Raw genomic sequence first — 24599 nt, 5'->3', positions numbered from 1 at the left:
TATCGCAGCTATAGGGGGCGATATATCGCAGCACGTAGATACGGAAAACACGAGACGATGCACGGTCGCCTCGGGCATACTGGCCCAGGCGATATATCGCCTACAGGGGGCGATATATCGCCTCCTCCAGCATGTTTTCAAACATTTTTGAATTCTTTTCCTTTCAGCCATTCAAACTCCTTCATAAGTCCAGCATCTTTTGAACGAGTCTTCAGCCTCTGCTGAACGATTATTCAAATTATTTTCACCTAAAAAGCCATTATTTTTATTCAAGTAAAATCAAGATACTTTCATTCCCAAACTCTATAAATAGGACCTAGTACCCAGCCATTATTCACCTTTTGCTCTAAGTTCAGAAGCTGCTAGTGTTAAGTGAGTGTGAGAGTGTAAACGCCTGGTTTGGGAAAATCATAAGCTTAAACATCATAAGCTTATCAAACACTTTGGGAAGTGAGGTTCTATAGTATTTCGGTTGTGGTGTAGATTGGTCTTTCAAGTCTTTGAGGTAAACCAAAACTCTAGCTCATTGTTTTATGTTATTTTCTTTCTCATAGCCTTCTATTCAGTTCCCTAACCTCATTTTTATTTTGGTTAGGAAAACTAAGTTCTTGAGCACATAAGTTTCGGTAAGCATGCTTTTCAAATGGTTTAGTCTTTCCATCCCTTTCATTTCATCTCTTTTCTTCTTTAGACTCACTCTTTCTAATGGTTATTAGGAGTGTTCCAAAAAGTCCCAACTCAGTCCACATATCCCGGTAACTTTGGTAAGGAAAATAGGCTAGAATCTATATGTTTTATGCTTATGTGTTATGTTATAAATATGTTATGATATGTATGTATGTATGTTTGTAGGCTTGGGCATATGACCCATATGACTAACAAGACCCCAAATGGGTTATGGGCATATGACCTACTTAGCTAGTAGGACCCCACTAATCCCATGGGCATATGCTTGTTTAGTCTATGGGACCCCAAGTAATAATGGCCATTATAATAAGTGTATGTTATATGTATTATGTTAAGTCTTTATGTTTCTTATGAAATTATGTTTATGACTATGTGTTAGATTTTCCTTGCTGGGCATTAGGCTCATTCCTTTTTGTTTTATGTGCAGGAAAATAGCTTTAAGAGGCGGTAAGATTCGTGGACGCTTAGAGGATGTGTATCGATGGTGAATGGAGTCAAGGGGCCGAGCGTTATTCGATTCGAGGATGTAGTTACTGTTTTATGTCTTTTTATGGTTTTACATGTATTTTCCGCATTTCTTATGTAATGTCTTTTTATTAAATCATGTTTTGTTTTTAAAGACAATGGGATCCCATATCCTTCTTAGTATTTTATTTTGTAAGTAACTCTTATATTTTTTTTTACAAGTTACTTAATAAAATTATGGTATTTTTGCAAATGTAAGTTCTATAAGGATTGTATGTATAGTATCGTTAATGGTCCAAAAGTCTAGATTAGTGGGGCATTACAGAACCGGTGTAGGAGTTGTGGAAAATCTTTGTTGATGGATCCTCTAACTAAAATGGATCAGGAGTTGGGATAATTTTAATCTCACCTGAAGGGCATCAATTCCATACAGCTCTTAGGTTCAGATTTGAAGCATCCAACAACGAGGCCGAGTATAAGGCCCTATTGGCTGGGCTAAGGGTGGCAAAAAAGCTAAAAGCAAAGGCGATCCAATGTTATAGTGATTCCCAGCTCATGGTCAGTCAGATATTAGGGGAGTATCAAGCTCGCGGTATCAAAATGGCGACCTACTTAGCCAAGGTTAAAGGCGAGTTGTCTGAATTCAAGTTTAGCTCCGTTGAACAAGTACCCCGTGAGCAAAATTCCAATGTTGATGCTTTGGCTTGACTTGCTACCACCAAAGAGGTGGATACACTGAATGTAGTTTCGGTAGAGTTCTTGGAAAGCCCGAGCATAATAGCATAAATGGTTGAGGTCAAAATGATTGACATAAAACCGACCTGGATGACCCCCATAGTGGAGTATCACACATCCAGAAAGTTACGTGTCGATCGATAGGACGCAAGAAAGCTGCTATATCAAGCTCCGCGATATGTTATGGTAGAAGGGGTGCTATATCGACGAGGGCATTCGCCACCTCTCCTATGGTGTGTATTTCCAAAGGAAGTGCATACTATCTTACAAGAAATACACGAAGGCTTCTACGGAGACCATGCTGGAGGGCAAAACCTAATTTTGAAGGTACTGAGACAGGGCTATTTTTGGCCCACGCTGACAAATGAATCGATCTCGTATGTGCAGAAATGTGACAAATGCCAACGCTTCACCATAGTTTCCCGAGCAACTCCCATTGAGCTAACCATGATCTCATCCCCTTGGCCATTTGCAGTATAGGTAATTGACTTGGTTGGTTCGTTGCCAACAGGAAAAGGAGGAGTCCGTTATGCAGTTGTCGCCATCGATTACTTCACGAAGTGGGTGGAAGTCGAACCTCTGGCAACCATCACCTTGAAGAGAGTCCTGGATTTTGTCATAAAAAATATCATATGTCAATTTGGGCTCCCAAAAAAGATTGTGTTTGCCAATGGAACTCAGTTCGATAGTGATCTCTTCACGAACTTTTGTGAAAAATACAGCATAACCAAGAGTTTTTTGTTGATAGCGTATTCATGAGCTAATGGGCAGGTCGTGGCCATAAACAAGACCATAAAGGCAGGCTTAAAGAAGCGATTAGATGAAGCCAAGGGACTATGGCCCGAGCAACTCCCGCAATAACTCTGGGCCTATAGAACCTCACATCGAACCTCCACGGGACATACCCCTTTTTCTTTGACCTTTTGAAGCGAGGCTATGCTCCCGATTGAGGTGCTGGTGACGACCCATAGACAGAAAACCTTTGATCGATATTAGAACCATGAGTTACTCAGTGCATCCCTTGATTGAATCGAGGAAAAATGAGAAGCATCACAATTGCAGCTCGCCCATTATCAGCAGAAAATCACTTGTTATTTCAACTCAAAGGTAAAAGGACACATACTCGGATTAGGTGATTTGGTTCTCCAGAGGGTGCTTTTGGCAAGCAAAGATCCCAAGGACGGTGTGTTAGGGCCGATCTGGAAGGACCATACCAAATCGTGGAATTCCTATGCGAAGGGACCTTTAAACTAGCTCGGTTAAGTGAAGAAATAGTTCCACGAACCTGGAATGCCCTACACCTCAAAAAGTACTACCAATAATTTTGTTGTTTTTGATGTTTTTGGAATTATTGTTTATGTAAGGCTTATCTATAAAATCCATTTCATTTTAATAACAATTGGGTTATTACGTAATCAATTTTGTCATTTTATTATTGTGGGCTCACTTTGTAAAAGCAACCTAGAACATATATAATTTCTGGTTGTTTAGGGGGCACATAACCGAAGAGAACTTTTAAAAGAGTTTGGTGTATTCAGATGAAATTTGAATTGATTATTCAAAAAAATTTTAAAGCTCAGATTTTCAAGTTCCTAATACGAACTAATATTGAGAAATTTCTAAAACAAAACCCCTGGATACGACTAGGTCCGAGGCCTGATTCCTAACAGGTACAATGCTATTAAGCAAACTAAAACCCATGGATACGACCAGGTCCAAGGCTTGATTCCTAACAGGTACAATGCTATTAAGTAGACTAAAACCCTTGGATACGACCAGGTCCAAGGCCTGATTCCTAATAGGTACAATGCTATTAAGCAAACTAAAACCCCTAGATACGACAATGTCCAAGGCCTGATTCCTAACAGGTACAAACCCTAGATATGACCAGGTTCGAGGCCTGATTCCTAACAGGTATAATGCACTTAGGTGAGAAAAATCTTGGATACAACTAAGGTATTGACTAAACTTAGCTAGTCGAGCCATAAAAAATCTATCCTGATCTAAAGACAACCCCTAAGATTTCGAGTGTACATGAATCTAAGAATTCACAAACATGAGAATATGGTAGACTAAGGGGAACACGAATAGATCGCAAATTAAATATGTATTAAAAAAAATCTTGATCTGAACCTAAAGGAAATTATTTTAATCCCTAGGGACATAGTTTAAAGAACAAAATAAAGAAAAGGAATCATTGAACTCCATCGACTTGCTCAAAGGATGTCACTTCCTCACCACCCCCTTCAGCAGCATCGGAAGCCTCGATGGTTTCATAGGGTTCCTATGAGAACCGAATCATGAATTTGGCAGGATAAGGTTCCCAAAACCTTGGTTGCATGAAAGTGAAATTCTCATCCTGGTTGAAAGCCGAGCACCGGTACAGTATTTCCTCCATTGAGTTCGACAACTCTGCAATCTCCAACCTCGCCTTCTCGGCCTTCTCTTTGGATTTGGCCTCGACTTCTCCAAGGTTCTTTTTGAGGCCATCATTCTCGAACTGCGGCTATTCTAGTCGACGGCTAACTTCCACGACCTGATTCTTAGCAATTCGTTCACCTTCCTGGGAAGTAGTCAGGGCAACCTTTGCAAACCGCTCGCTCTCCTTAGAGGAAACTAGGGCGACTTTGGCAGACCGCTCGCTCTCTTGAGTGGAAATCAGGGTAGCTTGGAGCTTGTCATTTCTAGCTTAAATCTGAGCAATTCTACGGATTTGAGCCAAGACATACTGCAAAAGGAAAAGGCAAGTCAAGGTTAACAAAAAAAAAAAGAGAAGAGAAGAAAAAGAAATGCTAGAAGAATGAAAGGCACTCACAGTGAGGTTCATTCCCACAACGAACTCGAGAACATCTTCAAGAGTACGCTCCTCCATGGCACTCAGATTCTTTACATTGGCTCTATACGCATGGACCACCATATGGCTTGCCATCTCGCATATAGTCCCCCGAAACGCTTCGGGGATCCTCGCTAGCTCAAGTGGCTTTACCGGGATCTGAACAATTGGGACTTGAGCGGAGGGAGCTTTGCCTTGGATCACTTGAGGAACTGAAGAAGGTACATGCTGAGGGAGATGAGGAGGAGCCTCGAGAACTGTGATCATTGTCACCGGGGCTGGGGGTGGATTCTGTTGTTGCTGCTCCCGGGTGGAGCTAGCACCTTTGTCTTTGACAGGAGACCCGGTGGAAGTTCCAATCTTAGAAACATGTTTCTTTGACACCCTGGGCCTTTTCACCACAGGCCCAGCTCCAGCCCCGCCAGCCTTAAAGACACCCCTTAAACCCGAGGCATTGGGCAAGTACATCTCTTCACCTGAAAAGGAACGAGCAGGAGATTCAGAAACAAGGGATAGTTAGTCAAAGTAATGCAAAGACTAGAACAGAGCAAAAACCCTACCCTCCGAGCTAGGGGAGGAATCTACTACGATCAGCTCAAGGTTATGTACCAGACTAGGTATAACCTTTAACTCTTGGACTACCAGAGGTGGGGGAGAGTCTAGACTTATTACAACCTAGGTCCTAAGGGGTTCAGGCTCCTCTTCTGAGGTAGACTCATCTACAAACTGCCTAAAGTTGGGGGAGAATACACCCAGACGTAAGGAAGGCCATGTCCTATAATTTGTCCCACATTCCTCAAAAATGGAGGATCTAAAATGGAGGGCGTTTTCAACCACAATGGTGCATCAGGGGTAGCTATTAGGGGTGAGCATCTAAACCGGCAAATCGCGGCGACCGACCGCACCACACTACACCGCAAACCGCGGTGTCAAAAGTGTAATGGTTCGGTATGGTTTGTATCTTAGCTAAACCGCGTGGTGCGGTGCACGGTTTGGTGGTGTGAAATATTGGTTTGCACCACACCGCACCGCACCGCATACTTACAAATATGTTAAAAATATTAAAACTTTACATATATACCAGTTTTTAGTAACCCAATCTAAAACTAGGAGCCCACTTAAATTAGGGTATAACCTTATTCTCTAACACATCATACACAACAACAACTCCTTCCTCTCTCATCTCATTTGTGCCTCCTCCCTATACCCATCTCTATCTCACACATATTTTTTAACACACTTACACCGTGAAAAACCACCCAAACCACACCGCAAAAAATGGTCTGGTTTGGTCGGTTTGGTGCAACCAAATCACACCGCATGGTGTGTTCTAGCTACTACACCGCACTTGTGGTATGGTGTATTAAAAAGTGTTCAAACTGCCCAAACCACACCGTGCACACCCCTAGTAGCTATGGTCATAGTGTATCACCAGATGATCCACACACTGGAGGAGTGTTGTGTTCAGGTCTGGATCAGAAGGATGTCAACTAACGAGCTGATGGAGGTTGAAGCAAATTAGCCTAAAACTAGCAGCAACCCGATCTAATTCTCTATATGGGTTACCTTGGCCGAAAGTTTCGACTGTTGCCCCAGACTCAGCTCGTTTTGGAATAAGACCCTGATCATCTTCAGGAACTCTTCTCTTGCGCACCAGCGGTGCCACATCCTCTTCCTCCTCAATGTCTTCAATGGCAGGCAAGACTTCTTGAGGATAAGGAAGCTCAGGAAGAACGGAAGGTGGACCTCAGATCCTGATAGCCAGCGTCTGGTCTTTGCGAATCAGGTTCCAGGCCACCATGGAAGCATCATTCACTACCTATCGGAAGTCTTTCTCCTTTGAAAGAAGATGAGAAAGCATCTCGTTGATAACTTCATTTTAGGGTCATTTTAGAAAGTGTTTTTGTGGTAATCTTGAGTGTATGTGTGTTTTGTGCAAGATTACGCTTTTGTTTGCTTTGTTGTAGGTTGGTATGATGAATCATGAGAAAAATACAAAAAAAAAAAAGCTAAAATGGTGGAAAAGTGAGGCTTTTGGCGGTTATTGGACTAAAAACGATACCAAGGTTGATTAGAAGAGGGTTTTTGAGGAAGAGATAAGCTAAAGGATCAAATCTGAGAAAAATTTAATTAAAGTTGCGACTTAGACCTTAGAGTCGATACTTGAGGGGAAGTCAGAGATGTATATGTTGCTGGAAAGAATTAGTGTCGCGACTTGGGCTTTCAAGTTGGGACTTAAGAGGAAACAGAGGCTAAGCTCAAGAGAAGATGAGACATAGGCCGCGACTTGCTTAAGCTGAGTTGCGGCGTCTGAAGCCAAAATACAAGAAGAAAAGGGCCAGGAATAGACACGGGCTGTGGCCCAGAAAATGCCAAGTCGCGGCCCGCACAAGGAAAAACTCAAGATTTTATATTTTTTACTATAAATTCGTGTTTAAGGTTTAATTAGGTCATTAGGTTAGTTTTTAATTACGTTTTTATAGACTAATTGTAGTCTTAGGTTAAATATTCTGCAGTTTCATATTTTTATTTCTTCTTCATGTTTATGAATTATTTTGTTGATTTAGTCATGTCTGATATGAACTAAACAATTGTTATCTAGGGTTTAATGCAGTCACTTGGATTTCTATCTAATTGAATTATGATATTCTATTGATTTTTCTTCTCTATTCTAATCTATATAATGTGTGTTTAATACTAGTAAATACTTGATCACTATTTGCTTGATTTAATGATTTTGATTCGACATTCAAAAGATGAGAATTGGATATGCTATCATTATATAGACATAGGTTGCATATTGGACGAAAGTACCTGTATGACTTGTGTAGTAATTAGATTTTCATTCTTAATGCCTTCTATATGTTTAAGTTTATCATAGAGATGTAAAAAACTTGCATATAGGCTGAGATCTTATATCTTGAAAAAGAATAGGAATCGATTTATGTTAACCTGCTATTAGAATAGAAAGAAAGAAATCTAGAATTGATTAATACAATTAGTAGAACAAAAAGTTGATGAAATTAACACCCTAGGTCTTTTTCACAGTGATTTAAATCTTTTTGTTGACTGTGATTTTAGCCAACGACGTGAGAACGTCAAATACGACAACCTTCAAGAGAATATAAACGACAACAGACAGTTTTAATCAACGAAAATAAATAACACGAGATTTTTATAGTGGTTCAGCCCCGATAGTCGGTAATAGCCTAATCCACTTAGAGATTTTATTACTGTATTCACACTCAAGATCAGATGAACCAGTGTCAACTGAGTTTCTTCAGTGCGAATATTCCAGAATACAAAAAAGGGGTCTCTTAGGAAGCACACACTTTCTCTCTCTAGAACACAGATTCACTCTCAATTCGCCAAAAAAGTCCTGTTACGATCCTCCTAACCCTCTATTTATAGGCTGGGATCTCAACTGATATCCCCTTTAGATCGGGATATTTTATTATTCATCTTATATTTATATTACAAGAAATGTTTAAAATACAACTGATTCCTCAATTTGAGTGAGGAGTGAGAGATTCCCGGGTGCTTAGACCAATTCTTGCCAAAGTCGTTCCGGGGATTTTGACGTAGTCTCACATGCATGCTGATTACTCCTTCAAACTTTCCGTGGACCAAAGGTGGTATATGCATGGCTCTCCTCTGACCAAAGGTCATGCAAGCTTGGTCCTCCTCGGACCAAGGTGGTCCGAGCCAACTCCCTTGGCACCTCACCTCGGGTAGGTCCGAGGCAATTCTCTTGGCTTCTTTCCTCGGACAACCTTGAGGCAACCTCCTCCATGACATGTCCGATCGGACATGATAACCTTCTCCTCGGACCAAGGTGGTCTGAGGCATCCTTCTCATGCTTTCTCCTCGGACCAAGGTGGTCCGAGCCAACCTTCCCCCTTGTTTCTCACCTCGGACAAGCCCGAGCATACCTCTTCCATCGCATGTCCGATCGGACATGATGTCCTTCTCCTCGGACCAAAGTGGTCCGAGCCACCCTGACTGGCACTTCACCTCGGACAAGTCCGAGGCATCTCTCCTCTTGGCATCTTCAACTATGTCCGATCGGACATGATGTGGCCTTCCCTTGATTGAAACCTAAGTCTCAATCCTTGGCTTGCATGTGACCTCTTTCCCTTAGCCTTCTTACCTCGGACACAACCGAGCCAAATGCTTGAGAGGCTCCCAATCTAAGGTTCGATCGGACCTCCTGCCTTTATCCCTCGAACCAAAATCCAAACCCCTCCTTCAATCTTCTTGGACTTGGATTCAAACCAATCACTTGGGTCTTCAAACTAGGGTCTGAGCCAAGCACTCCTTAGGCCAAATATTCTCCTCGGTCGGGTGTATTTGACTTGACTATGCATCTCTCAAGCAGTCTAACTTCTTAACTGATGTATTGGGCTATTGCTAAGCCAGATCACCCAACTAACTCATGCCATCTGTTCATTTTATTGCCAAATCATTCTTTTCAAATTTTTGGGATAACATTTGCCCCCCAAGTTTATTATATGATACATTCACATAATAAACTTTTTCTCTAGCTGACGTCATTATAAAAAATAATAACTGTTCATCTTCATGCAGCAGACCCACGATCACTGCAAAAAACCGCCCATGATCGTGGAGAGAAAAATAGTCCCAGAATGCCAAAGGTCCAAAAGTAAATAAAAAACCCACTTTTTTTCCTTTAAATAACCCAACTCTATACACTTTCTTCACACAAGCAAAAAATCACATCTTTAAAAACCTCTCATCTTCCTCCTTCCCTTTTGGCCGAAACCCCAAGACTCTTCTTCTCCTTGCCGATTCCAAAAGCTTCAAGGGGAACTGTTCATCTTCAAGCAATCTTCAAGCAAACCAAAGGTTCTCCAACCTTGAGTAAGTCTTCTTTCCCATGCCTTTTACATTGTTATAATTTTTCAAAAATTTTCTAAGAAAAACATGCCATGGCCGAATCCCCATAGCTTTGCTTGCTCTTGAAGTTCTTATGAATACTTTGTATAATGTGCTAGCTTGTTGTCTTGATGATGTTTGTGGCATGGGTAACCCGAAATTACCTCTAATTTCATATGAATTTCAAGACAAATGGGATAATTTGACATGAATATGAATATGGGCTTTGGGGTTTTTGATATTATAATGGGTTTTCAAGAACATAAGAAAAACCTTTCATTTCTATGCTTTGATCTTGTTTTTGCATGTGTGAATGAAGAAATGTGTTTAAAATAGGGATTCTAGGGCCTTGTTTACATGGTTTGGGTTTGAGGTAGGAGGAGTATATAGTTAGGGGCTTTGCTCATTTAATTTGCCAAGAAAAAAAAAATCTGGGCATGAATGTGGTCCGATCGGACCACATATTGTCTTCCTTGGGATCCCATGTCCGATCGAACATGGTGAGTTGTTGCTAGCCAATTTCCTTGGAGGCATAAGATGTACCAAGCCTTCGGATATCACCCATTCGAACCTCAAGGTGCGCATCTCCTTGGACGAGCCAAACAAGCATATCCGATCGGGCCATTGAGAAATCTGGGTAAGTTACCACACATTTACCATTTTTTGACCACTGTCCGATCGGACATGGTGAGTTCGGACGCTCGCATGCCATCGCCTGGACTGGACGGCATGCTTATCCTCGGGCGTGTTACGTCCGATCGGACCTCCTGGGGAACTTCACGCTGGGCTCGCACGGAGGCAAGGCTGGACGTCTCCTCGGACTCCCACGGCTGCTGAACGCCTCATGGGTCATGAGCATTTGGTGGGTCTAGGCATCCGATCGGATGCACTAGGTAAGGCCATCTCCTTGAGCTCAAAACGTGGTCCGATCGGGCCACACCTAATCTCTTAGGCCTCGGCCTTCTTTCCTTCCTTCCAAATGCATACCCAATCCCTTGGCATGCTCACTCACACACATAAGGAATTTAGCCTCATAGGAAAACCTCAAAAATGCCCATATATATACACCTTAATAACGTTCAACACCCCAAGTACTTTTTAGGCACTCTTGGGCATTAAAATTATTTTTTCCCTATGTGTTATATTTTTATGACTTAGACAAAATTTTCTAAGTATAAAAATAACTTTTATTCTTGATGAAAATTTTTTTGTATGGTTACTCACCTCCCCATGTTTTATTCATTCTTGTAGATGAATCGCTCTGACTATAGGGGAGGTGACAATCATACGGACTCCGATACATCCGTCCCGCAAACAATCGAGACTCCTCTAAATAGCGATTCCTCACCAGACTCGTCTACCGGTTGCACTCCAGAGGACCGTCTTCGCCGCTTCAAGCAGATCCTCCCTCGCTCAACTTTGTATCTTCTCCACGAGGAACAGTTCCTCCAACAAGTTTCTCAGTCGACGATGAGGGTGAAGCAATCCAACAGACTTCCTCAGGAACATGATCCACAGGTTGCCCGCAGAGCGGTGCAGAAGGTGGTAAAGCGCAATCATACTCGCACTGCCACAGCTCCAAAAAAGCCTTCTCAGGAATTTGCTACAGCGATTCAGGACTTGGCTGTCCAGAAGCCATGCAAGGAGGGAGAAGAAGAACCTTCCTGGTTCATTGCCGATGCTTCAAAACTTAATCTCGCGCTGTTCCAAAGACACATTGAAGCTTTAGGCTTGAGCGGGGCAAACGTGATATGTCCGAGTTCTCACCAAAGAACCAATAGGCCTGGTGGAACATACTGTGCCTGGTCCAGGCACCATGTGCACGCCGGAGCAACACTTCCGCTACACCCATACTTCTGGTCTGTAGCGAATTACTTCAATGTTTCCCCATTCCAGATCGCACCGAATGGGATCCAGGCACTCTCTGCGCTGTACATCCTCTACTTCCTGCATGGTTGGGATGAGCCCACCCCACATGAGGTGCACTACTTATTTGACCTCAGGACCAATCCTTCCCATAACAACACGGGCTTCTTCCACTTCTACCATAGGCATAGGGGGATTACATATCTTAATGGTATCTCTCACAAATCAAACCCCGGGAAGTATCACAAAGAATACTTCCTTACATCGGACATTGAGGCCAACAACTTGGCTTTTACACGTGCGGGTCCATTCGAGCAACCGTTGCCTACTAAGGGAATGTTTAAGCGGGCCGAGAAGTTGGCCAAGATGAGTCTTAGGGAAAAAGATGTGAAAAAATTGGTTACTCTGGACCTTCTTCAGATGGTGGGCCTGGTGCCATGTGACCAAGATCTGGCGGTGGAAAGTACCACCGGGGACACAACATGACTGATCAGTCCAACGAGGGCACGGAGCTAGTGACTGATCAGCTTTCTCCTGGACCCTCTCCACTCTCTCGTAGACCTGGCGACTTAGTCATTAGGGAGCCCGAACCTCAGCGCAAATCTACTATTCCCGCTCAGCCTGGGAAAGGAAAGGCTATCCAAGTTGAGGGGGAACTTATCTCATCCTCAGACGATGAGGATGAGTTCCTCGATCAGATCCTCAACGCAGGTAACACATGTCTAGTGAACATAGGAATATTTTTGATAGCTTGGTGATTCGAGAGTAACAAAATTGTAGTATACACTTGTACACATTTTATTATGTTTATATCTCTAACAACTTTGTGTTTTCCTCCTTTGCAGACCCAGACATGTTCAGAGAGTGCGTTGCTTCAAAGAGGAAAATTGGTGATGGAAGTGGCTCTATGCCCCCGTAGAAGATTCAGAAGGTAGTACCGCCCAATCAAGGGAGGCAAACTGAGGGACCGACTACACTCCCACCACTGACTCCCTCTTCGCTTCCTTCCTCTGCGAGCCTAACTCCTACTCACCAGGGTAGCTCGAGTGAGGTCTTTCGTGCTGTTAGTGAATTAGGAAAAGGACTTCTTGAGGAAATCGGCCATGATGCTTCAACGCTCCAAAGTTTAGAATCCTACCCTCGGCTTAGCGTTGAAGTCATCTTGAAAAGAGGGCTTGCTCAACTGATGAAGTTAGGTATTTTATCTTAAGACAATTTATTATTAATATTTTCGCTTGTAATAACCTTTTGTCTCCCATGCAGTCACTTGTCACCATCGGTCACGCTCAGCTCCGAGCGGTAGACTACAAGGAGTTGATCAAGGTGCTAAACGATCAACTGGTGGAAGCCAAATCCAACCTGGAGCAAGCAGAGAGAACTGTAGCTGAACGAGACGAGTCTCTTAGGAAGCTTTCTGAGGAGAATCAACAGCAGGCTCAAAACAACTCTTCCTTGACAACCCAACTGGAGAAGCTGTCCCTCGAGAACAAGGGGTTAGCTCGGGATAATGAGAGACTGATCAACGAAAACGAAGAGTTGAAACAAGAAAAGGAGCTTGATTTGATTCGCTTTGAGGAGGCCAGTTTCGACTGCTTTTATAAGGTCTGGAAGCTGAACAAACCTCTCAATATTGATTGTTTCTCCAAGGAGGCTCAGGCAGAGGAGCTTGCCAGATGCGAAGCAAGGGCCGCTGAAGAAGCTGCCAATCCTCCTGCACTCACTCCCGCCTCCTCTGCTTTATCATTCTGAGCGAGAGGGGCAGCTGATGCCGAGGAGGGGGTCGATCAACCCACTAGAGGAGCACGCCAGTGACTCCCTCTCGTAGTTCATCATAGTTTGCTTTACTTTGTATTTTGTTGCTCGAACTAGTGAGCTATTTTGACACTTAGCACTTTACTCTTTCTTTGTCGACAACTTTAAACTTTTAAGTTTTTATTGTACATAGCAAAGTTCTTAGATGCCTTTAATTTCACATGAGTATTTAGTTTTCTAACTTAGAAATTTTAACCATTCCATAAGTCCATACTAAATATACTTCCTCATGCTCTTATTGCTCTAACTTTTTATGAGCATAAATTTTATCATTACACGAATACCTGTTTCTAACTTAAATATTTTTAAAAATTCTAAGTTACTTAAGCTTTGTAAAACAAGTTAGCTTAATGGCCATTTTAGACTTCCAAACTTACAAGTCAGCCCAAAAACAAATATATTTGCTCGTGCTCTTATTGCCTGTGTTGAAATACAGACCAGTATACCCTATGTGCCCCCCAAGTGATTGAGGGTTGATAAATTCTTGATCACTTGCTACTTGACCGAATTTGTCCGAGTAGTTACTACTCGTGAAACACATAAAATATACTAACATATTTCAGTAGTTGAGCACTACAAAAACATTATTTAAACGTTGGTCCTTCATATCATGATACCGACCAGTTGAACACTGTCTGGTATACATTTACACTTAGTTTTTAGAAGACCTGTTTTGTTTAAATTAATGTGACAGTTGAACACTGCCAAGCAAAAATAATCAACACATATGCAAAATTTGTAGCAAGATTCGACCACGCTGCGCGTGGTCTCTTTTATTACTCGTAATAATAAGTGACAAAACGTGTCTAACAACGAGTTCCAAACAAAATAACATTGTTCAAAATAATGTGACTGGGTAGCAAATAACCAGTTCACAAACAAAAAACTTAAATAACAAGTTAAGCACTTGATACAAAGCTACTACTCTGCAAGCAGTATTTATTGATAATATTTTCTCAAGTGCTCGCCGTTCCAGTAGTTCCTGATCAGCTCTCCATTCAACCGAGCAAGCTTGTAGGTGCCGGGTGGTAAGACTTGCTCAATTTGATACGGTCCTTCCCAATTTGGTCCTAGCACACCAACTGCTGGGTCTCTAACAAACACCTTTCTTAGGACTAAATCTCCGACCTGGAACTTTCGATCTCGCACTCTGGAGTTGAAGTAGCGTGCCACTTTTTGCTGATGAGCAGCTACTCTGAGGTTTGCCTCCTCTCTTCTTTCCTCGAGGAAGTCCAATGATTCTGCTAACAACTGATGGTTCTCCCCTTGGTTGTACACGGTCCTTCTATGAGAGGGTGGGTCTATCTCCACAGGTAACATGGCTTCATACCCATATGCTAAAGAGAATGGGGTATGACCAGTTGCTGTCCGAGCAGTAGTCCTATATGACCAAAGGACCTCTGGTAACTCCTCTGCCCAAGCACCCTTAGCTTGCTCCAGGCGCTTTTTTAGAGTGTCCTTCAATGTTTTGTTCACCGCTTCAACCTGCCCATTGGCTTGAGGATGGGCTACCGAGGAGAAACTCTTGGTTATGCCATGCTGAGTGCAAAAATCGGTAAATATGTCGCTGTCAAACTGGGTGCCATTGTCAGACACTATCTTCTTAGGTAGACCATAGCGACATATTATGTTTTTAACCACAAAGTCTAATACTTTCTTCGATGTGATCGTGGCTAATGGCTCGGCCTCAGTCCACTTAGTAAAATAATCTACCGCGACCACCGCAAACTGCACTCCTCCTTTTCCCTTGGGTAACTTCCCGATCAGGTCAATGCCCCACACTGCAAAAGGCCACGGACTTTGCATTTGCTTCAAAACATTTGGGGCTGCTCTGGGCACTTTAGAAAAGCTTTGGCATTTGTCACACCTTCTCACGTATTCCATAGAGTCCTCGTTCATGGTAGGCCAGAAAAATCCTTGCCTCAAGATCTTTTTAGATAGACTCTGCCCCCCAGCATGATCTCCACAAAACCCTTCATGCACCTCAGCTAATAAGTTCTTTGACTGGTCGGGCGTTATGCACCTGAGTAGAGGTAAGGAGTATCCTCTCCTATACAACACTCCATCCACCATGGTGTATCTAGCAGTTTGCCTCATAACCTTCCTTGCCTCATTACGACCATTTGGGAGGGTCCCTTGCTCAAGGTAAGCAATGATGGGAGTCATCCAGGTGTCGGCTATCGTAATCGGCATGGCCTCTTCTCTATCAATGCTCGGCTCCGCCAAGTGTTCTACTGGTACTATATTCAGAGTTTCGGCATCCTTTGCACTAGCAAGCTTTGCTAGAGCATCGGCATTGGAGTTCTGCTCCCGTGGTACTAGCTTGATGGTATACTCCTCGAACTGGGCTAGCAAATCTTTGGTCTTGTTTAAGTATGCCACCATGCGTAGGCCCCTTGCTTGGTATTCCCCCAATACTTGATAGACCACCAATTGTGAATCACTATTTATCTCTACCGACCGGGCACGTACATCTCTAGCCAGTCGCAAGCCTGCTAAGAGGGCCTCATATTCCGCCTCATTGTTAGAAGCATTAAACCTGAATCTTAGTGCACAATGAATTCGGTGCTTCTCTGGTGTGACTAGTATAATCCCAGCTCCTGAATGGTGCTCATTCGACGATCCATCAACAAAAAGTTGCCAAGTAGGAATTTCTTCTTTTTTCCCAATAACACTCTCCTGCCGGTCGGGGACCTCAACGATTCTGGTACATTCAGCGATGAAATCTGCCAAAGCTTGACCTTTAATAGCAGTTCTCGGTTGGTAATTGATTTCAAATTATCCTAGCTCAACCGCCCACTTAAGTAGCCGACCAGACGATTCCGGCTTTTGTAAAACTTGGCGAAGAGGCTAGTCAGTGAGGACCTTGATGGGGTGTGCCTGGAAGTACGGCCGCAACTTTCGTGATGCAAGTACCAAGCAGTAAGCCAACTTCTCGATCATGGGGTATCGGGACTCTGCTCCTATCAATCGCTTGCTAACATAATATACCAGGTGCTGCACCTTATCCTCCTCACGTACTAAGGCAGCACTAACAGCGTGCTCCGTGACTGCTAGATACATGAATAGGTCTTCTCCATCAACTGGCTTAGAAAGAACAGGAGGTTTGGCCAAATGCTCCTTTATCACCTGGAAGGCTTGTTCACACTCTGCGGTCCACTCAAACTTCTTGCCTCCTTTAAGCAGGTTAAAGAACGGGACGCACTTGTCCGTTGATTTTGAAACGAACCTGCTTAGAGCTGCAATCCGCCCAGTCAAGCTTTGTACATCCTTTATTTTTGTTGGAGACTTCATCTCTATGAGAGCCTTGATCTTCTCTGGATTTGCCTCTATTCCTCGGGAGTTAACAATAAACCCAAGGAATTTTCCAGAACCCACTCCAAATGAACACTTGAGGGGGTTTAACTTCATGTTATACTTCCTCAATATTGCAAAGCACTCCTCTAAGTCTCCCACGTGCCCCTCAGCTTCCTTTGACTTCACCAGCATATCATCCACGTATACCTCCATGCTTTTTCCGATTAAGTCACGAAACATACCATTCACCAAGCGCTGGTAGGTAGCTCCTGCATTCTTCAATCCGAAGGGCATCACTCTATAGCAATACAGCCCTATATCCGTTCGGAAGCTGGTATGCTCTTCATCAGGAGGGTGCATGCTGATCTGGTTGTACCCCGAATACGCATCCATGAAGGACAAGGTCTCGTGACCAGAGGTTGCATCTACCAACTGGTCTATTCTCGGTAAAGGAAAGCAATCCTTCGGGCACGCTTTGTTTAGATCAGTAAAATCTACACAAGTCCTCCACTTTCCATTGGGTTTGGGCACCAAGACTGGGTTTGAAACCCAAGCTGGGTAGTATGCCTCTCTAATAAACCCGTTCTCCTTCAATCGCTCTACCTCCTCCTTAAGAGCCTTTGCTCGATCCTTGTCAAGCAACCTCCTCTTCTGCTGCACCGCTGGATATCTTCCATCTACGTTGAGCACGTGGCTGATCACAGTTGGTGAGATACCCACCATATCCTTGTGAGACCAGGCGAAGACATCTTGATTCCTTCGCAAGAATTCTATCAGCTGTACTCTCACCTCAGCTTTCAACTTCTTTCCAATCTTGACCCCTCTTGTCGGGTCATTCTCATCTATAGGGACCTCCTCCAACTCCTCGGATGGTCCCACACCACTTTCATAATCCCTAAAGCGAGGATCAAAATCTCTTCCCTCGCTTTGGGCAACGCCCTATTTGGTGACTTCATCACCGGATGGGGTCTTCTGCTCTTTCAAACTAGGAGTGCTTTCCTGGCCACACTCCTCTAACATCTCTTCTTCGTTCACCACTACAAGACTTTCGTCTACATCCATCTCGTCCACCTCCTCTTTCTCAACACACACAATCATGTTGTTCTCCTTGGTACCTTTCTTTGCCTTAGCTATCGAGGCATTATAGCACTCTCTAGCTTCCCTTTGGTCTCCTTGGACATAGCCTATGCCAGCGCTAGTCGGGAACTTCATAGATAAGTGCCAAATTGAAACTACCGCATGCAAGTTGGTGAGTAGTGGTCGACCAATAACAACATTGTAGGCGGACGGGCAGTCAACAATCAAAAACTCAGTCATCATGGTTTCATGCCTGGGGGCTTCCTCCGTTGTGACTGGTAACTTGATTGTCCCAACTGGTGACAGTTCTTCTCCAGTAAACCCATAAATGACGTGAGAGCAAGGCTTCAAGTCATTGATGGATAGCTTCATCTTTTCAAAAGAGGACTTATAAATAATGTTTACGGAGCTTCCCGTATCAACTAGACATCTTTTCACCTTCATATTAGCTATTTGGACTGTCACAACAAGAGGGTCATTGTGAGGATACCTCACGTGTTTAGCATCTTCTTCTGTGAAAGTGAGGGACTCACTTTCATACCTTGGGTTCTTTGATGGTCGCTCCTCCACCGTCATAACCTCGGAGGTGGATGCCGCACCCAACTCATGACGAAGGGTGCGAGCATATCTCTCCCTCGCCTTGTTGCTATCTCTTGCAAGATGTGGCCCTCCACATATAGTATCTAATGAGAAGTCCACATGTTCAGGTTGCGAAGGTGGGGACCGTTGCCGCTTGAAACCAGGATTATTGTTGCTTCCCTCTCCCTGGGTCTTCTCTGCCTTATACTTTTTTAATTTCCCCGATCGGAGGAGAAACTCTTTCTCATCTTTAAGGTGATTACACTCATTCGTGTCGTGACCATAGTCTCCATGGAAACGACAGAACTTGTTCTTATCCCTCTTACTCATCTCCTTCTTGATTGGTGGGGGTCTCCGGTAAGGGACCTCCTGATGACTGGCTAGATAGATCTTCGCTCGGGTCACCGAAAGAGTGGTGTAGTTGGTGAATCGAGGTTCATACTTCGTTGGCTTGTCATTCGATCCCGACTTAGCTTTTTTTTCATTGCGGTGGTCAGACCCGTTATTCCCACGTTTCTTACTACCGCCTTGATCATTTCTGCTATCCTTTGGAGTATCATCTGATCCACTTGGATTGTTCAACCCATTTTCTCCTTTCTCAATGGCGTCATCCAGCTTCATATACTTATCTGCCCGGTCCAAAAACTACTGTAAAGTTGAAATTGAATGGCGGTGGATGCTTTCCCATAAAGGACTTCGATAAATAATACCGGAGGAGATTGCCACCATTTTCCCTTCATCTCCAACCGCGGTAGCCCGATTGGCTTCCCTCATAAACCTTTGAATGTAGTTCTTGAGAGACTCATCTTTACCCTGCCTAATATCCACCAAATGGTTGGCATAAACAGGAGGGGTTCGGGCAGTACTGAATTGCCTGCAGAACTCCTTCCTAAAGCTCTCCCAAGAGGTAATGGAGTCTGGTTTGAACTTCCAGTACCACTTCTGGGCAGTGTCTGACAAGGTGGTGGGGAAGACTCTGCAGCGGTAGTCATCACTCACCCCAAGCAGCTCCATCTGATCTTCGAACTTTCCAACGTGTCTTACCGGGTCTGCCTTTTCTGTATAAACTGGCAATACCGGTGCTTTGTATTTCCTTGGTGGTTGGGCTGCTCTTATTCTAGCACAAAAAGGGCTACCACTTCTGTGGTCTACCGGATCAATAACTGGTTGTTTCGACAAACTTTGGACTGCCACTACAACAATTATGCCCATATATTACATTAAAATATAGCATATTTTAACAAGTGCTATTGTCGCATGGTAATAGAAAAAGACACGGAAAATGGGTGGTAAATGAAATACACAGGCGCCAAATGAAACACAAAATCAATAATCCCTAATTACTCTACACGCCTCCTCTGTTTCTCTCTCACACTCAGTAACTCTCTCTCTCTCTCTCACTCGTTCAATCTTTCTTTCTTTCTCTCTGTTTGTTGCAGGTGTGTAACAAGGTGATGGGGCCTGCGGCTTCGGTTGTGTGACAGGGAGGCTCGACTCTTGGATCTACGGCGTGGCTGGCTCGTGGGTGTGACGGTGCTTGCGGCGGTGGGTCTACGGCATGGCGTGGCTCGACTCGTGGGTTCACCACGGAGATTGACTTGCAGAGCAATGGTCCAGCAGGTTGTACATGGAGGAGCTCCAGCTGCTTACGCCCAAGAAATGGAGAGGCTAACCGCTAAAGAATCCCTTCTTCTTGCTGTGAGTCTCAAGTTTTAAGAATTTGTGTATTGTAGTTGAAATGTGCTTTCCTTTTTGACATATATGAACTTGTTGCAGGAACATCTAAAGGAGATGAAATTGTTTAGTGATTTTTCTCTTCTTGTGGATTTGCAATCTCTTTTATTTTAGCATTAGTATGTTATTATTGGCCACTTGACCCACACATCCTGTTTATGTGTTTTGGATATATGAATATTTATTTCTCTCAAAAAGGAAAGTCTATTGGTGTATGTTTCAAGATAGAACTTTTTAATTTTTGTTATTATTATTATTTTGCGTAGTATTTTGATCTGTTAATCTTCACTGATTTAGACTCTTTAGATATATCTATATACCGTAATTTTTTTTATATATATTTTATAGCAGACAGTAGATATTGATTATCTAATGACATGCAGGTTATATGCCTTCGGATCTGTACAATTTAAACTCATCATATGGTTCTGAGGAGGAACTTAAACATTGCGTTGAAGAAATGCATTCTCAAGACCTTTTGGTATGTTTGTGATTTTTTTTATTTGAAGTTGAGTTTTGGATGTTAAATTTGGTTTTAAAACCTGGTGCTATGTCTATATTTCTATGAATATAGGCCTTGGGAGATGTTGTGCTGAATCATCGGTGTGCACATAAACAAGTTAGACATTGTTATACAAATTCTTCTTTCTTTTCAAATTATTCTAAGTGCGAATATATTTATCATTTCTAAGAACCTATGAGAATGGTGGCTTGTCATATGTGGTAAACTAATATAAAAAATTTATTTTTATCATATCTATTGTTACGATCAAGTGATAATATAGTTACTTAATCAGAAGTATTTTAGGTTCCATTTAAGAATATTTTTGAGGCCTCTATTACAGAATATATATATATATGTATTGCTGTTTTCAGAGCCCAAATGGTGTTTGGAACATTCTTGGTGGCAAGCTTTCTTGGGGTCCTGAGGCAATTGTTTGCGATGATCCAAATTTTCAGGGTCGTGGAAACCCTTCTAGTGGTACATTTTCATTCAATTGTTTATTGATGTAGTAATTATAAGTGCTTGACATAGAATGCCTTGCAGTAGCATGCATGTGGATATTTACATGCATACATATGCATGTGTATATGTCTAAATGTTAATGTTCGATAGATGAAAACGTCAATATGTCATTATTAATTTTAATAATTAAGCTGGAAATGATTAACATGTTATAATAGTTTTGATGATTAAGCTGGAAAATGAGAGAGCATTCTATCTTACTTAGTTGCTCTTAATTTTTGCATAGGTGATATATTCCATGCTGCACCAAACATCGATCATTCCCAGGAGTTTGTAAGAAAAGATTAAAAGAGTGGTTAAATTGGCTTCGAAATTACATTGGTTATGATGGGTGGCGCCTCGACTTTGTGAGGTAATGTATTTCTTAACTTTTTCAGCTTTACATGTGTTTCAAACACTTCCTGCTGATTTATGTGCTAGGATTGCTTATTCATAGATCACAATGATAAAGCTGGATGGAAAGCAATGTATATGAGATTAGATCCTCATCACCATTCATTTAAAAATAAAAATAAAAATTCTGTTTGTATTGTTGAGAGCACTGTGTGCTTGTGCATTTACAGGTCATCAGTGACTTTTACAATAAATGAACATCATTCTTTCCATCTTTGAGATCTATCCCATTTTTGTCTTTTTGAGTCAAAGATGCTGATATTGATATGAATGAAGCATAACTTTATAAAGGCATGTCTTTAGACGGCTCTGCTAAGGACATTAATATTCTATATGCTCCAGTCAATTTCATTTGTTTAGTACTGTACTCAACTTTTCTGACTGAACATGCCATCTAAATGTAACATGTGTCACCTTGACATTTAAAGGAGACTAATTTAAGAGGTATCACAGTGACTTTTGTCAACTGCAGATTACACTAATTGGAATGATAGGATGTTTGGGAAAGTTTTGAATGGTTCTATAAATTCAGAATTATATTTCTATTCATATATTTTAGTAGAAGTTTTTGTCTTATATGTTGTTCACAGGGGCTTCTCAGGTTCTTATGTAAAAGAATATATTGAAGCTTCAAATCCTGCATTTGCTATTGGAGAATATTGGGATAGTTTAGGTTATGAGCATGGCGACTTGTGTTACAACCAAGGTAAGAACTTAAGGCCCGAAAGAAACTCTTCACTTAAGGATTTTAGCTGTTATGTTTGCTCAATGTTGAGAGATCTGTGTGCATTCACATACAGTTTATTTACCTGCTACCTCACTGTTTTCAGGGTGGCATTTTTTTTTTTTAAATTTTTTTTTCAAGTTCCTACAAACTTGTTGAATTGATCTTCCAGATTGGGGCATAGAATACAAGATTTCTAAAATACCATGTTTGATTATTCATCTGGGGTCTAGATGTCTGGAGACTTTTTTGGCTACCCAAGATGGGTTAAGATTTTGATCTTGCTCTACCAATACGTACGTGGACCTAGAATTATTTTACAAAACAATGAGTTAGAAATTGAAGCAAGGGAACCTGAATCATGTCATTTATGTCATGCACTATTTGTTAGGCAGCTAGAAAAGATCAGTTTACTTTATATAAGATACACTCTTTTATTTATTTATTTACTTTTGTGCGTGTGGGGATGGAACACTCAAATTATAGATGATCATAGGCAAAGGATAGTCAATTGGATCAATGCCACAGGGGGTACTTCATCAGCATTTGATGTCACAACAAAGGTGATGTTTCTGCTTTCTCAAGTTTCTCATAATATCTATTTTAATTTCCCAGATATTTCATTTCTTATTTTACTTATTTTCAATGAAAGATGTAAATTCTTGAGGTATTGCCCTTGTGCAGGGAATCCTCTACTCTGCTCTGCATAATCAATACTGGAGATTGATATATCCTCAAGGCAAACCAACTGGAGTTATGGGATGGTGGCCTTCGCGTGCTGTCACATTTCTAGAGAACCATGATACAGGATCAACACAGGTCTCTCTCTTACATGCATTTAATTATTCAGAAAAAGGCATAAACATGCACATTGGTAATACGATCTGTAGTATGAATAGCCAAATTTGCAAGATTCACCAGAGCGATTGTCTACTACTTATATGCTGCTCTATATGCTTTTTCCTACTGGCACTTCTTGATGTTGGTTAAGAAGCCAAACTTTTATCCTTGATAAGCAAATACTATACAAATTTTAGTTATAACTTATTTATATAGTGATATCTATATCTAATGAGCTTGAATTGAGGGAAATTGACTTTCTATTTTCTTCCAGGGTCACTGGCCATTTCCACGAGATAAGCTTGCACATGGATATGCCTATATTCTGACCCATCCTGGAACAGTAAGTTATTTTCCACTCAATTGCTTGAGTGTAGCCTTCATTCCATTAAAGTTTCCATAAAACTTCACCTGGTGGATATAGAGTACATAATCTTTTCTTGAGCCAACTTAAACTCCTTGTTCCCTTTTTGCAGCCTTAAGATGAACTAGTATGAGAAATAACTTAAACCTTGAATTTCTTTGCTAAATTTTTCCTTAGTATATGTAAGATTTCTATGAATTTTAGAAGCTGCAATCCATCACGTAATAGTTTGTTGTTGTACTATTCTAAAGGGATTAGTGTAATATTAGTAATAGTGGATATATGTGGTATTAATGGTCCTATTTTAGTGTAAGAATTTGAAGATTGCACCCATAATATGGCCAATCCAAGTGGGCGCTGACATTTGATGTTAGTCTTGCAATATGGCCAACTTTGTCTGAATGAATTATGCATTTTGATTATAAAAATATAAAAATAATTGCTTAAAAAAGTCAGTTCAAATTTGATCAAATTTGGCCACAGAGCATGGGCTCCCTAATTTTGTGGTGGACTCTTATTGTTCAAATGCTGTCATTTTTTTGTGTAAGAAAGATTATGTTCCTTACTGATTTATTAGATAGTGTGATTCTCCCTTATACCCAGGACTGACTGGGTTTTTGGGTTTCAGATTGTTTAGTAAATGTTCAAAGCTTGTTCTTCCTCTTAAAGAAAAAAATAAATCTGTTATCTTCTTATTCTTCTTCTGAAACTGATATATTAACTATACAGTGGAGCAGTGGAGCAGGACCTTTGTGTTGCTTAGACCCTCCAATCCTTGATCCACACAGTGGAGCAGGCCATGTCGAGAAACTTGGTGGCCTTCCCACTTATGTCATCGGTTCTCCCTACTCTAAGCATGCTGCTGTTCTTATTTCTGATGTATATGGTAATTTTATCATTATTTTGTTCTTATTTAAGCTTTATATTATATTGGGTTCTTACTAATTTGATCACTTGCCCTGGCTTGAAATTATGTGTCACTACTGTTCTTTTGGATAAATTTTTCATTTTGTTTGATAAATTTTTCACTACTCTTATTGTTATCACTGTATCGTGTGATGTACTGGATTAAATTGATGGGATCAGAATGCTTTGTTAATTTACAATATTTGATTAGAAGGAAAATTTTACGTAAAGGACCATTCAAGTTCCCTGTTTTTTTCTTACTAGCTCTCCATCTATCTATAATATTTGGGAACCATAAAACTATAACAATTGTTATTTAGGTACTTAGTGGCACAAACCAACCATTTGAGTTACCTCTCATGGA

General features: G+C 41.6%; 1 long non-coding RNA gene across 1 annotated transcript; it reads left to right on the top strand.

The window, feature by feature from the left end:
* The first annotated feature begins 20882 nt into the window (after positions 1-20882).
* Positions 20883-22771, top strand: LOC133821107 (uncharacterized). The gene is made up of 3 exons (XR_009887316.1): positions 20883-20963; positions 21235-21360; positions 21992-22771. It is a non-coding gene; the product is annotated as an uncharacterized LOC133821107 (long non-coding RNA).
* Positions 22772-24599: the final 1828 nt, after the last annotated feature.

Source organism: Humulus lupulus, chromosome 3 (assembly GCF_963169125.1).
Source record: "Humulus lupulus chromosome 3, drHumLupu1.1, whole genome shotgun sequence".
In the NCBI taxonomy this organism is placed as follows: Eukaryota; Viridiplantae; Streptophyta; class Magnoliopsida; order Rosales; family Cannabaceae; genus Humulus; species Humulus lupulus.
The sequence above is the reverse complement of the archived record's forward strand: the minus strand, read 5'-3'. Positions and strand labels throughout refer to the sequence as shown.